The 14712-nt window shown below is 35.5% G+C and overlaps 1 pseudogene; it reads left to right on the top strand.

Annotated features, from left to right (window-relative positions):
* The first annotated feature begins 11829 nt into the window (after positions 1-11829).
* On the top strand, positions 11830-13931 carry LOC122422538 (annotated as a pseudogene).
* Positions 13932-14712: the final 781 nt, after the last annotated feature.

Genomic DNA, 14712 nt, shown 5'->3' with positions numbered 1-14712 from the left:
TTAGTAGGTGATAGTAGCAAAAGTAAGGGAGTAGAAAAGTAAGACAGAGATAGGAAGAAATCTAATGAAAGATACATTGTCAGGCAGGTAGACACTGTGCAACTGGATTTACATTATTTTGTCATCAAACCTTTTTTTTCTGATATTTTGATCCTATGAATTAATCATCATCACATATAGACCTTTTCTAAGTATATACCTAACTGACTGACAGTTTTGGTTTGGTTTTCACATTTAACCACCTTATTCTTCTTTCTGGGATCATTTTCATTCTCCCTAAATATAATCTTCAGAATTTCTGTTATTGAAAAATCCTTGGCAAAAACACTCAAGATTTATTCATGTAAAAACTGTTTATTTCATCCTTGTCCTTGAAAATACTTTTATTGAGTACATAATTTTAGGTAGACAGTTATTTTCTCACAGTAGTTCAAAAATATTTTACTATTTTCTGCCTTTCATTGTTGCTTTTGACAAGTCTGTTATCAAAATAATTGACTCTTTCATGAGTAATCTATCTTTCTTTCACTGCCATTTTTATTACCCTTTCTTCCTTTGACTTTTCCTTCCAATTTTCTTTGTCATTTAAAAAAGAATAAAAAAATTGCTGACTGCTATTAGTGGGCACCTACAATGTTCTAGGTACTATGCTAATATATGTACTTCTTCATATCATTAATTTTCTTGACATCCTTATGATTACTATTAGTAGGCTAACTCTACAAATAGGAGATTAGGCACAAAATGTTAAATTCTCAAGGCCACGGAGCCAGAAAGTGCTAGAACAAGCCTGGTACCTGAGTCTTTCCGATTGTAGAAGCTGCATTCTTAGCAGATTTGCTCTCTTGTGAAATTTTAGCCTTGCCCTTTCATGAACTCCTTTTGAACCTCATCTGAGCTTAAAATAGAATAGGTACTTCTGATGATGATTTATGTGTGATTCAACTAACATCTCCTGCTAGGCTAACAGGAATTACTTTAAAAACTAAACTCTTTAGAAATAGATGGAAACTCTCATGGGAGTATGTTGTCAAAAATCTACAACTAGGATTTTACAACTGTTTTAGCAATTTCATTTTGAGAAAGTAGAAAATTTATTTCTAAAACCTATTGTCATCTGTTTGCTAATTTCCCTACATTTATTTGACAGTATTTTTGCACTTTACAAAGATACTCAAATGAAAATGTTCTTTTTAGCTTAAAATTTTAATTTAAACATGAAGTGGCTTTATATATTCATTCATTGTCACAATATTTTGTATTATTTAATAATTATTTATGTGAATTTAACATCCAATTTTATTTTATTTTAAAATAATTTACAGTTCATTACATTTATATTTAATACATGTATGATGGCTCTTTAGAATACATTAAATTAAACTGTGAGGATCACCAATTCTATGCGTAAATTGTTTTTTTCTGATTTTGGCTACATAGTACAAGTATTTTTCCTAAAAATAGCAACTTATTTGATTAACTTAAAAAATAAAGCATAAAAGAAATGCAGTAAGCTGTATTTCTTACACACATAAGTTGTGTAAAATTTGTATCCTATCTAGTAAAAACAAAGAATGTACTCATCTTAGTAAAATAAAATAAATTTAAAGTTAGAACACTAGTTACCCTAAAGTAAGATTAACCAAAGACTAGTTATTTTTACATTGTTTAGATGCTTGCTTCCAAAACTCCTATATTCTGACTATAATTAGACTCTTGCAATAAGATATAACTCCAATGTTGAAACCCATTGATCTTCTTATCCTTCAAATCTTGAGGTTCGACTTCAGTTCAACCAAGTTATATTCTAGGAGTTTTGAACTGATAAAATTAACTCTCTGGAAAAATCTATTATTGGTATCACTAAATAGTCAATGGTCACATTTAGTTAAATGATTACCATAGCCACAATTCCATACCTGGATATCTATTCTACCTAACGTGTGTAGTAACTAAGCATTAATCATTATGACTTTTGTTCATTGCAAACACTAAAGCACCGAAAAAATTTTTTAGAAAGTGTTCTAAATTCTGCATCTATTATCTGCACTCACTGACTTCGTTTGTCTCTTGACTGGACTATTGCCACAGCTTCCTAATTAGTCTCCCTGCATGGGTCTTTCTACTACAACCCATCTCCAATGCAGAACCCTGAAATATCTGCATAATAATCCTATATTTGAAGATCTTTAATGGCTCCATTGCCTCCTTGTTAAGGAGATAATCATTTTTGTCTGCAATCTTACCTCAGCATAACTCCCCATAGAACTCTGGACCTCTTTATATATTCCTTCGAAGTATCCAGCAGTGAAAGCAAATTAAACATTTTCCATCTTCTACATATATCACGACTCTAACAACAGATTGTCTTTTCACATTCTGTCTCTTTCTGTGTATATCATCATTTTCTTTACTTGACCAATTTTTACATGTCTTTCAAGAACTAGCTCAAAGTTTGCTATCTTAGTGATACTTGCAGTAGGCACACATATTCATCAAAAACGTGCCCTATTTTGCAGCAATGATACACTGACATATGTCTCTCTCACAAGGTTGTGAGTGCTTTGAGGATGGAAGCCATGTCATATTCATGTCTGTATCCTTTGCATCAAATGGTTATGAATAAGTTAAATAATGAAGAATGACTGGAGTTTCTTTATCATAGTTTTTGTTAGACAGAAATATATAGTAGCTGCTCTAATCCTTTATGTCTAATAGTGATGACCTTTGGATACATTGCTGGCATTAAAATTGTATTATTTAGAGAGGTGTCAAAGGTATAGACTGGCTTAGGTGTTCTCTACTGTGATCCCTAACATCCTGACTTTCTCCTATGATTGTACATTTTTAACTTTAATAACTTTAAAATGCTACGGTTTGTTTTACCTTCTAGACCGTCAGCTGTAAGAGCAGTCATCATGTCTATGTAGCTCATCAGTGTATCTGTAGGACTTTGCAGAGTGTCTGACAATCAATTGATTTTATTGAACTAGTTTACTGATTAGTTAATGAGTTGATGGGCAGTGAACTCAGAGTCACAAGTGTGGGTTCCATTGTCCATCTCAATCATTTTCTAGTTCTTATGATGCCACTTTTAGATTCTCCAGATTCGCATTACCTCATGTATAAAATGAGGCAAAGATACTTGCCTGCTTAGATTACAAGGTCTACAAAGATCAGGGGAGAAAAGATGTATGATCAACCTAAAAACTTGGAAAAAATGAACAAATATGAAGCATTGCTAGTCTTGTAAGGAAAACAAGGCACTATCAGAGAATTCAGCAAAAATTAGGCTGGTGCCTTTTGTGTGTGTATGTAATTATAAAACATTCTTCCCTTTGTAGCAGAACCTCTTGACTTACAAATTTTAGGAACTGAGCTTTAGGAATGATAACTATTCATTCTTTTCTCTCCAGTATGATTTCCAACAAATTGAAAAAACTGCAAAAGAAATGAATTGTTATGAATTGAATGTATCCCTTCCAAGTTCACATGTGGAAATACCAGTCCCCACTGTGATAATATAAGGAATTGGGGTCTTTGGGAGATAGGTCATGAGTTTGGAACCTCCAGGAATAGGATTAATATCCTTATAAAAGAGATCTCAGAGGGTTTCCTCACTCCTTTCATCATGTGAAGGTATAACAAGAAGATGATAATCTATGAACCAGAAAGTGGCTGGCACCAGACACCAAATCTGCCTGCCCTTTGTTCTTGGACTTTCCAGCCTCCAGAATGGTGAAAAACAAATGTTTGTTGTTTAAACCGCCCAGTCTGTGGTATTTTTGTTGTATTGGCCTGAATGGACTAATACACTAAGATACTGAAATATGAGTTTTATTATTGATAAAGCTGAATTGGAAAATATGGCTCAGAGCCACAGCCAAAACTAGGCTTTCATAATTCTTCAATTGCCCAAATAATATGCCTCCAAGAGTACCTTAATAAATGTACACATTTCATAAGCAGAAAAAGCCTGATTTCTGAGAGTAAGCTGCTTTAAGAGAGATCTCATGTATGATTCATGAGTAAGAACCCAGTTTCTTCTCCCAACCTCACCTATTACTCTTTGAGCAGTAGATTTGGGTAAGAATAGTCTAGACTTAAAAAAACAAAAAAACTGTATTATCCTTCTGGGAGTGGAGAGAAAATTCACATAGGGAAACATGAAAAATAAGGACTTCTTCCATAATCCTGCCAAGCTGTTTGCTCTTATAAGTGGACATCCTGCTTCCACTTTCAGTAGCCCTCACACTAAATATCACTCATTGATCCCTTGTGCAATTTCTGGAAGCCACTATTGAATAGTTGATATTTTTACACAAAAGCTTTGATATTAAGGAAAATGTATTAAGGAAAGTAAATATAAGTTCTCATCTTCCCTCAAATTGAAAATTCCTTATTCTAATTTCTAGTTCAAATAGTGCCCAGCTATGTGGCTTGCTCTGGATTGAATATGTGTTTCCCCTGCAGATTTATGTGTTGAAGCTTTACCGCTTGTAGTGATGGCATCTGGAGGTAGGACTTTCGGGAAGTACCTAGATGAGGTCATGAGAGTGGGCTTGTCAGGGTGTGGGATCGGTTCCTTTGTGAGAGAAGACACCAGAGATTTTGTCATGCGCTTTCTGTTCCATGTGAGCACATGAGGAAAACATGGTTATCTATAAACCAGGAAGAGAGGCCTTTCTAGAACCTGGCCATGCTGGCTCTCTTATCTAAGAATTCCAGCCTCCAAACTGTTAAAAGATAAATTTCTGTTGTCTCTTCCACCCAATCCATAATATTTTTCTATGGCAAACAGGTCAGACTAATACATAGTCCAGAATAGTTCTCCAGACATTTTGTAGAGATCTTTTGATAACATCCATGACCTTGATATTGAACCAGTATTTCATAAAATGATCTGAAGTTAAAAATTACAATGTCCTTCTCATAGTCAAATATCCAGGAAGAAATTAAAATCCAAAATTGTAGTCCTTTTATTATTGTTAGTGTTTAAGATATTGAAAGTCTAACATTATTAAAACCTAATGGAGGGTAAGAGACCAGTTTTTTTCTAACCAACATTTAGTCTTGGATAGGAGTCTTTTCAGATTCTCTGTGTAGAGCAAGTATAAATGTAAGCAATCAATCTCTCCAGAGGATCTCATATATTGCACTTCTTCACAGAGCATATAATACTATCATAAACCTGGTTCTGCATATAGTAAAATTAGGAAAAGTTAATCTTAGATCTCAGAGAAGTTATCACAGGAAAGATGATGTTCCTAGACTCTGGTTAAGGTAAAAGCAGACTATGAAGAAAGGAAAGTAGATAGACATAATATTTCTTTCATCCTCATCACAATACTGGTCAATTTGTCCTAGGTTTGTAGAATATATGATCTGTGAGATCAAATCAACTGGGGGAAAGCATGACTACGTATTTGTGCTAGTTTCCTATTGGTGTTGTACAATTTACCAAAATTTTCATATCTTAAAACAACATAGACTTTTCTCTTATCCTTCTAGAGGTCATATTCTATGAGTCAGCAGGAGTATTGTTTTGGAACATTCTAGGAGAGAACTTGCTCTTGCCTTTTCCAGCTTTAAGAGGCCACTGCACTGCTTGACTCAACTGCATTCCTTTAACATCTGTTTTTCTATCATTTTTCTCTGAGTCTGACCCTCCTTCCCCCCTCTTATGAGGATCTTTTGATGGGTTTATCCAGATACATCCAGAAATTTTTTCCTATTTGAAGATGCTTAACTTAATCTCATCTGAAAAGTCCATCTGCCCCACAAAGTAAGGTATTCTGAGATTTTGGAGATTAGGACTTGGACCATTTTGTGGCGCCACTACTCTGCCTACCATTTGAGAAGACAAAGGAAAAGGCTGTTAATGCATACTAATCTTTCATTAAGTGGTATTTGAAACATACCTATCGTCCAAAGAAATTAGAATTTTGTCCCCAGGGCATCTGTTATTTTGAAGCCTGATTTCATACTCCATTCTAAAATCATCTTTTTAATTCCTTTCTACTTTAAACTTTGTGTCCCTGATGCAGACCAATATTGAATTGACCAGGAACACAGGCTTCACACTATCTCATGAGTACTACCCATTAGCAGAGTGTTACCCTTGCTTTCTCTAAATTCCCAACATCCTTATTTCATCTCCGCTTTAGCTAGCTATAAATGTACCTTCCAGTAGATTATCCATAATTTGCACATTTGCATCATGTGGGAAATCATCAGCAATAGACTCGTGAGCCAAAGCTGCAGCTGCTATACCTAAAGCTTATGCTTACATGTGTCTAGTGAGGATTTATATTTCTGCCATGTATTCATCACTAGAAATTTTTCATTTACTCATTACTTTTAATGTTTTCCAGGTCTTACATAATTCTTATTATTTCAGTGGTAGGGTGTTATATCCACCTATTACTACCATATTCCTTCCTGTTAAACTGGACTATGAATCTAGTGCACATTTCTGATTTTGTTCTCCAAATATTTTCAAGAAGACTCATGAAATTCTTCTGTGGTTTAGCTAGCGTCTCAACTTTCCAATAGGGCTAGAAATCTTTCTTGATTTTGACAATCCTTTCTCCCCCTTGCATTATCTTTGTTTGTGCACCCGGACTTTTTTTTTTCCCTCAAAAGTATTCCATTAGATTTTATGTTATGAAGTCTCTAGCGGTAATAGATAAAGGTAATGAATTCTAGTTCTCTATAAAACTTCAGTCCGTTGAAATAAATCTTATTGACCTTCACCTTCTTGAGATGGATGCTACCACTAGAAGGGGTTTCTCTTGATATCAGTGTTGCAAGAAATCAATAAAACTTAAGCAGATTGTATTGAAATATTTGTGTAGCAAATGTAAAACAATTTACTCTTTGGACTTTTAAACTCTCATTTCAGTTGTTACCTCATATAACTGCATCATTTTAAGAAACCTTCAGGGTGAACCATTTACTGTAATCTATTAATCATAGTTCTCTGTGACAAGATGATTAATATATAGCTGCTTTATCAAAATCATTGGTTTAACCTCCATATAGGCTATATATCATGATCATAGCTAGGTGTTGGGAAAATATTTATTATTGACTATATCGGGTCTTTGGAAAGTGAATATAAAAGGATAAGTGCAATTACATCACTGCTATAGGAAAATAATAATTGAAAACATATTTTATACCCTGGGCCTCATTCCATTAAATAGGTTAATAAAAATAAATCAAAACAAACTATCTTATCAATGTCCTCCATTTATGATTCTGTATAAATGATGCAAAGAGTCATAAGAACAAAGATAAGGAAATAAATTTTCCAGGTAAGTAAGTAAATATGTATGAGAAGTTTTTGGTTGGTTATTTATTTCCCTAATATATATTTTCAATCATCATGAACATAATTATATTAATTTCAATAGCTAAACTTAAAAACTTCAAAGACATTCCAGTCAAGATGATTCTGGGAGTTCAAACATTAATCAACCACCTGAAACTCCAAAGAAACAGCAATGATAGAAATATATGTTAAAATGCATTTAAGAGGCAGAGTCGTGTATAAGAGCAAGCTATACATCTCCAAGGGCAATGCATTAACATGAGACACAGTTAACATAAAAAGAATAGTAGCAAACAGTTAACTGTATGCTTGCCAGGCTTTTGCAAATGGGCCCATGAAAAGTTGGTCCGGAATTTTTTTTTTGTTCTGGATAATTAAATGGAAAGTAGGGCACACATGTCGGGGAACCAGAGCCAGACTGAAGGTGGAATCAGTGGTTTCCATTCTTCTAGCTCTCCTGGGAAAGGATGCTGAAAAGAGTTGAAATTGTTGCCCATATCTGAGGTTTGAACTTTTACCTGAAGAAGCTGAAGAAAGTAAAGAGAGCTGTTCAAATAGACCTTAGCCAAAATGGTAAATATACCAGATTAAAATTTCAATCTCAAGGGATGAGAATCATAATAAAAACCATTACTAAGGATAGGCCTCCAGGAGGCTAGATAGAGGCTACAAAAATGCTTGATGAGGAAGGGATAATTGTCACTCAAGATGAGATAAAAATTAAAGTTCTAAAGTACAAGAAGAAAAATAAAAGTAATATATGCAGTAAAAGATACAAATAATGGAGCAATCTTAAAAGATTTAAAAAGGAAAATTTCTTTATACAATCCTGATGAAAATGTAAAATGATACCATTAGCTTGAAAAACTGGCAATTGATAAGCTTAAAGAAATTAAACCTCTATACTCTTGTGACCCAGATATTCCATTTCTACATATTTATCAAAGATAAATAAAAATATATGTTCAATAAAGTCATTTAAGAATGTCTACAGATGTATTTATAATAGTCCCAAACTGGAAAAAACCCATAGAGGAGAATGTGTAAGCACATTGTGTTTATAAATACTTTTTAAAAATATTTTTTATAAAATACTTAAAATAAAATATAAAATAGTGTTTATAAAATACTATTGTATCAGATATCCATGTTGTCAACTTCCCATAAGGGCCATGTGGCAAGGAACTACAGGTGGCTTCTGGGAACTGAAAGGAGTCATGGGCAATAGCTGGTAGGAAGCTGGGGACCTTCATGCCTACAAGAACAAAGGAATTAATGCTGCCAGAACCAGTCAGCTTGGAAGATGTCCATCTCTTGGTGAGAAGTGCATTCATGATCCACAGTTTGATATCAACCTAGTAAGACCCTGATCAGAGGATTCTGCCACATTGTGCTCTATGTTCAGATATCTGACATCCAGAAACTATGAGATAATAAATTTGTGCTATTTAAAGTCACAAAGTTTGTGAGTTATACAGCATTATGAAATTAATACAGCAAGAAATCTTATATGTGCTGTTCCTTTCTACACTGAAGATTCGAGCCTGGGACTGCCCAATAAACTTCCTGTGATGACGGTCATGTTCTATTTCTGTGTTGTATGACATGGTAGCCAATAACCACATATGGCTATGAAATACTTGAAATGTTGCTATAGCAATTGAGCAACTAAGTGGTTAATTTTATTTAAACTTAACTGACTAAATTTAAATAGCCATACATGGGTGGTGACTAAATATAGTGGACAGTGCAATTGTAGCCAATGCAATTAATAAATAAAAATATGTCTAAGTAATAATTCTTATAAAGTTTGCACATTTTCATAGTGATTGGATTGCTTACATAGACCTTAAAAACAACAGATGCAAACTATTAGAACCCCTCAGGGAGTTCTATGATATGATGTGTATAAGAAAGAAAGTAAAAAAATCAATGGTGTTTCTATTCACCAGTGAAAACCAAATAGATATTGAAATTTTAAAGAGATCCAGTTAAAAATAGTGCTAAAGTTATAATCTATTTATAAATATAGCTAAGTATAAAAGGAACCTTTTTTGTAGGATATTATAAAAAGTCTATGATGACCATGGAGTCAGAACTAAATAAACTGTGAGATATATTTTTCATAAATGGGAAGAGGATACCATAAATATGTCACATCTCCCAAAAATCAGTTCATAATTTCAACATAATCCAATTAAATTCCCAGCAAGCTTTTGGTAGATGTTAACAAGTGGTAATCTCACCACTACTAATCATGTTATAAAAGTCAAAATAATTGTGGTGTTACAGCAAGGATAGCAAATATATCAGAAAAAAAAAATTCACCTACAGATATAAGATAACCTTCTGAATAATAGAGATGACATTAGAAGTGGATAAAATATTGACTATTTAATAAATGGATAGTTGATTATCCATATTGAAAAGAAGACAATTATATCCCTAACTTACATACAAACCTCTACTTCTGCTTCATTGACTATGCTAAAGCCTTTAACTGTGTAGCTCACAACAAACTGGAAAATTCTTAGTGATGGGAATACCAGACCACCTTACCTGCCTCCTGAGAAACCTGTATGCAGGTCAGGAAGCAACAGTTAGAACTGGACATGGAACAACAGGCTGGTTCCAAATTGTGAAAAGAATATGTCAATGCTGTCTATTGTCACCCTGCTTATTTAACTTACATGCAGAGTACATCATGCAAAATGCTGGTCTGGATGAAGCGCAAGCTGGAATCAAGATTCCTGGGAGAAACATTAATAACCTCAGATTTGCAGATGACACCACCCTTATGGCAGAAAGCAAAGAAGAACTAAAGAGTCTCTTGATGAAAGTGAAAGAGGAGAGTGAAAAAGCTGGCTTAAAACTCCGCATTGAAAAGATGAAGATCATGGTATCCAGTCCCATCACTTCATGGCAAATGGATGGGGAAAAAACAGAAACAGTGACAGACTTTATATTCTTGGGCTCCAAAATCACTGCAGATGGTGACTGCACCCATGAAATTGAAAGACACTTGCTCCTTGGAAGAAAAACTATAACAACCTAGACAGCATCTTAAAAAGCAGAGACATTACTTTGCCAACAAAGGTCCATATAGTCTAAGCTATGGTTTTTCCACTAGTCATGTATGGATGCAGAGAAGGCAATGGCAACCCACTCCAGTACTCTTGCCTGGAAAATACCATGGATGGAGGAGCCTGGTAGGCTGCAGTCCATGGGGTCGTGAAGAGTCAGACATGACTGAGCAACTTCACTTTTCACTTTTCACTTTCATGCTTTGGAGAAGGAAATGGCAATCCACTCCAGTGTTCTTGCCTGGAGAATCCCGGGGATGGCAAAGCCTGGTGGGCTGGTGCCTATGGGGTCGCACAGAGTCGAACACGACTGAAGTGATTTAGCAGCAGCAGCAGCATGTATGGACGTGAGAGTTGGATCATAGAGAAGGCTGAGCACCAAAGAATTGATGCTTTTGGACTGTGGTGTTGGAGAAGACCCTTGTGAGTCCTTTGGACTGCAAGGAGATCAAACAGTCCATCCTAAAGGAAATTAGTCCTGAATATTCACTGGAAGGACTAACACTGAAGCTGAAGCTCTAATACTTTGGCCGTCTGATGTGAGGAGCTGATTCACTGAACAAGACCCTGATGCTGGGAAAGATTGAAGGCAGGAGAAGGGGATGACAGAGGACAAGATGGTTGGTTGGCATCACTGACTCAATGGACATGAGTTTGATCAAGCTCTGGGAGATAGTGAAGGACAGCGAAGCCTGGTGTGCTGCAGTCCATGGGGTCACAGATGGGACGTGACTGAGCAATGAGCAACAACAACTTACATACCAGTCTATAAATAAATTTCTGTTTTAGTCCCATAGTTTAGAAGTAAGTTTAAAAGAACAAGCACAATAAACAAGTAATAACCAGAAGCACTATTACTTCAAGCCAAGCTTGAATCTCTTAGATAAGACCCTCAAACTGCAAACTCTATAAGAACAGATTAGACATTACAATTGAAAACCCAAGATGCCATAAGCAAACTCAATAAATCAATAACAGTGAATGAATCAGAGTGAATGAGACTTGTGCAGGCATACCTTTATTGTACTTCTCAGATGTTGCATTTTTTTTTTACAAATTGAAGTTTTGTGGCAACCCTGCACCAAGCAAGTCTATCAGTACCATTTTTCCAATAGCATTTTCTCACTCTGTGTCTGTCACATTTTGATAATTCTCACAGTATTTTAAACTTTTAAATTATTATTAAATCTGTTATGATGATTTATGATCAGTAATCTTTGATGTTACTATTGTGTTTTGGGGCACCACGCATCACCCCCATATAAGACGATTAACTTAATTGATAAATGTTGTCTGCGTTCTAACTGCTCCACCAACCAGCTATAAATCTGTTTCTCTCTCTCTCTCCTTTGGCTTCCCTATTCCCCAAAACACAACAGTATTGAAATTATGATCATTAATAATCCTACAATGGTCTCTAAGTGTTCAAATGAAAGGAAGAGTCCCACATCTTTCACTTTAAATCAAAAGCTAGAATTGATTAAGTTTAGTGAGGAGGGCATGTGAAAGGTGAAGATAGGCAGAAAGCTAGGTTTCTTGCCCTAAACAGCCACATTGTGGATGCAAAAGAAAAGTTCTTGAAGGAAATTAAAAATGATATTCCAGAGAGCACACAAATGATAAGGAAGCAGAACAGTTTTATTGCTGATAGGAAGAGAGTTTTAGTGGTCTGGATAGAAAATCAAGCCAGCCACAACATTCTGTTAAGCCAAAGCCTAACCCAGAGCAAGATCCTAAGTCTCTCTCATTCTATGAAAACTTAGAGTGGAGGAAGTTGCAGAAGAAGAGTTTAAAACTAGCAGAAGCTGATGCATGAGATTTAAAGAAAAAAGTCGTCTCTATCACATCAAAGTGCAAGATGAAGCAGCAAATGCTGATGTAGAAGCTGCCTCAAGTTTCACAGAAGCTAGGAAAGATAAGCCATGGAGATGACTACACTAAACCACAGATTTTCAATGTAGATAAAGCAGGATTCTATTCGAAGAGGATGCCATCTAGGACTTTCACAGATAAAGAGTTGTCAGTGCCTGACTTCAAGACTTCAAAGGACAGGCTAACTCTCTTGTTACGGGCTAATGCACCTGGTGACTTTAAGTTAAAGCCAGTGATTATTTACCCTTGTAAAATCCTAGGTCCCTTAAAAATGATGCTAAGTCTACTCTGCCTGTGCTTTGTAAATGGAGCAACAAAGCCTGGATGACAGGATATCTATGTACAGCATGGTTTTCTGAATATGTTAAGCCCACTGGGTAAGTTCTACTGCTCAGAAAAAAAGTGATTACTTTCTATATATTATTGCCCATTGACATTGTACCTGATCACCCAAGAGCTCTAATGGAAAAGTACAGGATTCATCCTGACTTAATGCCTTCTAACACAGCATCCATTCTGTAGCACATAGATCCTACAGTCATTTTGACTTCCAAGTTTTACTATTTAAAAAATACATTTCATAGATCTACAACTGCCATGGATAGTGATTTCTTTGATGGATCTGGGCAAGGTAAGTTGAAAACTTTCTGGAAAATATCCACTATTCTGGACACCATTAAGAACATAGGAAGAGTTCAAAATATCAGCATTAATAGAAGATTTGGAAGAAGTTGATTCCAAACCTCATAGATGACTTTTAGGGATTTAAGACTTCAGTGGAGGAAGTAACTGCACATGTGGTAGAAATATTAATAACAAGCAAAGTAGAATTAGAAGTGGCACCTGAAGATGTGACTGGTTTGCTGCAGTTTCATGATAGAACTAATGGACAAGGAATTACTTCTTAATGAACAAAGAAAGTGACTTATTGAAAATAAACTAACCCTATATGCAAGACAGAAAAAGAGACACAGATGTATAGAACAGGCTTTTGGACTCAGTGGGAGAAGGCGAAGGTGGGATGATCTGAGAGAATAGCATTGAAACATGTATATTATCAATTGTGAAACAGGTTGTCAGTCCATGTTTGATGCATGAGACAAGTGCTCAGGGCTGGTGCACTGGGATGACCCAGAGGGATGGGATGGAGAGGGAAGATGAAGGGGGGTTCAGGATGGGGAACACATGTAAATCCATGGCTGATTCATATCAATGTATGGCAAAAAACACTACAATATTGTAAAGTAATTAGCCTCCAACTAATATAAATAAATGAAAAAAAATAAGAAAAAAAAAGAAAATAAACTATTTGTGGTGAAGAAACTGTGAAGATTGTTAAAATGACAACAAATATTTAGAATATTACATAAAGTAAGCTTAGAACAGTGGCAGTACTTGAGAGGACTGACTCCAATTTTAAAAGGGGTTCTAGTGTGGGTAAAATGCTATCAAAGAGCGCTGCGTGCTGCAGAGAAATGATTCACGAAAGGAAGAGCCAGTTTATATGGCTGGCTTCAATGCTGTCATACTTTAAGAAATTGCCGCAGCCAACTCAGCTTTCAGGAACCACCACTCTGGTTAGTCAGCAACCACTAACATCTAAGCATGACCCTCCACCAGTAAAAAAGATTGCAACTTAACAAAGTATCAGAAGATAGTTAGCATTATTTAACAATAAATTATTTTTGATTAAGTGACGTACATTGTGTTTTTAGACATAATGTTGTTGAACATATGATAGACTGGAGTATGCGTGCACGCTAAGTCGCTTCAGTCTTGTCTGACTCTTTGTGACCCTATGGACCATAGCCCACCAGGCTCCTCTGTCCATGGGATTCTCCAGACAAGAACAGTGGAGTGGATTGCCTTGTCCTCCTCCAGGTGATCTTCCTAGCTCAGGGATTGAACCGGTGTCTCCTATGTTTCCTGCTTTGGCAGGCAGGTTCTTTACCACTAATGCCACGTGGGAAGCACAGACTAGAGTATAGTATAAACATATTTTTTATATGCACTAGGAAATCAAAATGTATTGCAGAATTCAAGCTTAAATTGAAGAAAGTAGGGAAAACCACTAGGCCATTCAGATATGACTTAAATCCCTTATGATTATACAATGGAGGTGATGAATACATTCAAAGGATTAGATCTGGTAGAGTATCTGAAGAACTATGAATGGAGGTTCATAACATTGTATAGGAGGCAGTGAACAAAACCATCCCAAGGAAAGGGAAATGCAAGAAGGCAAAGTGGTTGAGAAGGATTTATAAATAGCTGCGGAAAGAAGAGAAGCAAAAGGCAAAGGAGAAAGGGAAAGATATAACTAACTGATTACAGAGTTCCAGAGATTAGTAAAGAGATAAGAAGGCCTTCTTAAATGGACAATGTAAAGAAATAGAAGAAAACAATAGAATGGGAAAGACT

Source organism: Cervus canadensis, chromosome 20 (assembly GCF_019320065.1).
Source record: "Cervus canadensis isolate Bull #8, Minnesota chromosome 20, ASM1932006v1, whole genome shotgun sequence".
NCBI classification, from domain to species: domain Eukaryota; kingdom Metazoa; phylum Chordata; class Mammalia; order Artiodactyla; family Cervidae; genus Cervus; species Cervus canadensis.
This window is presented reverse-complemented; position numbering and strand designations above follow the sequence as displayed.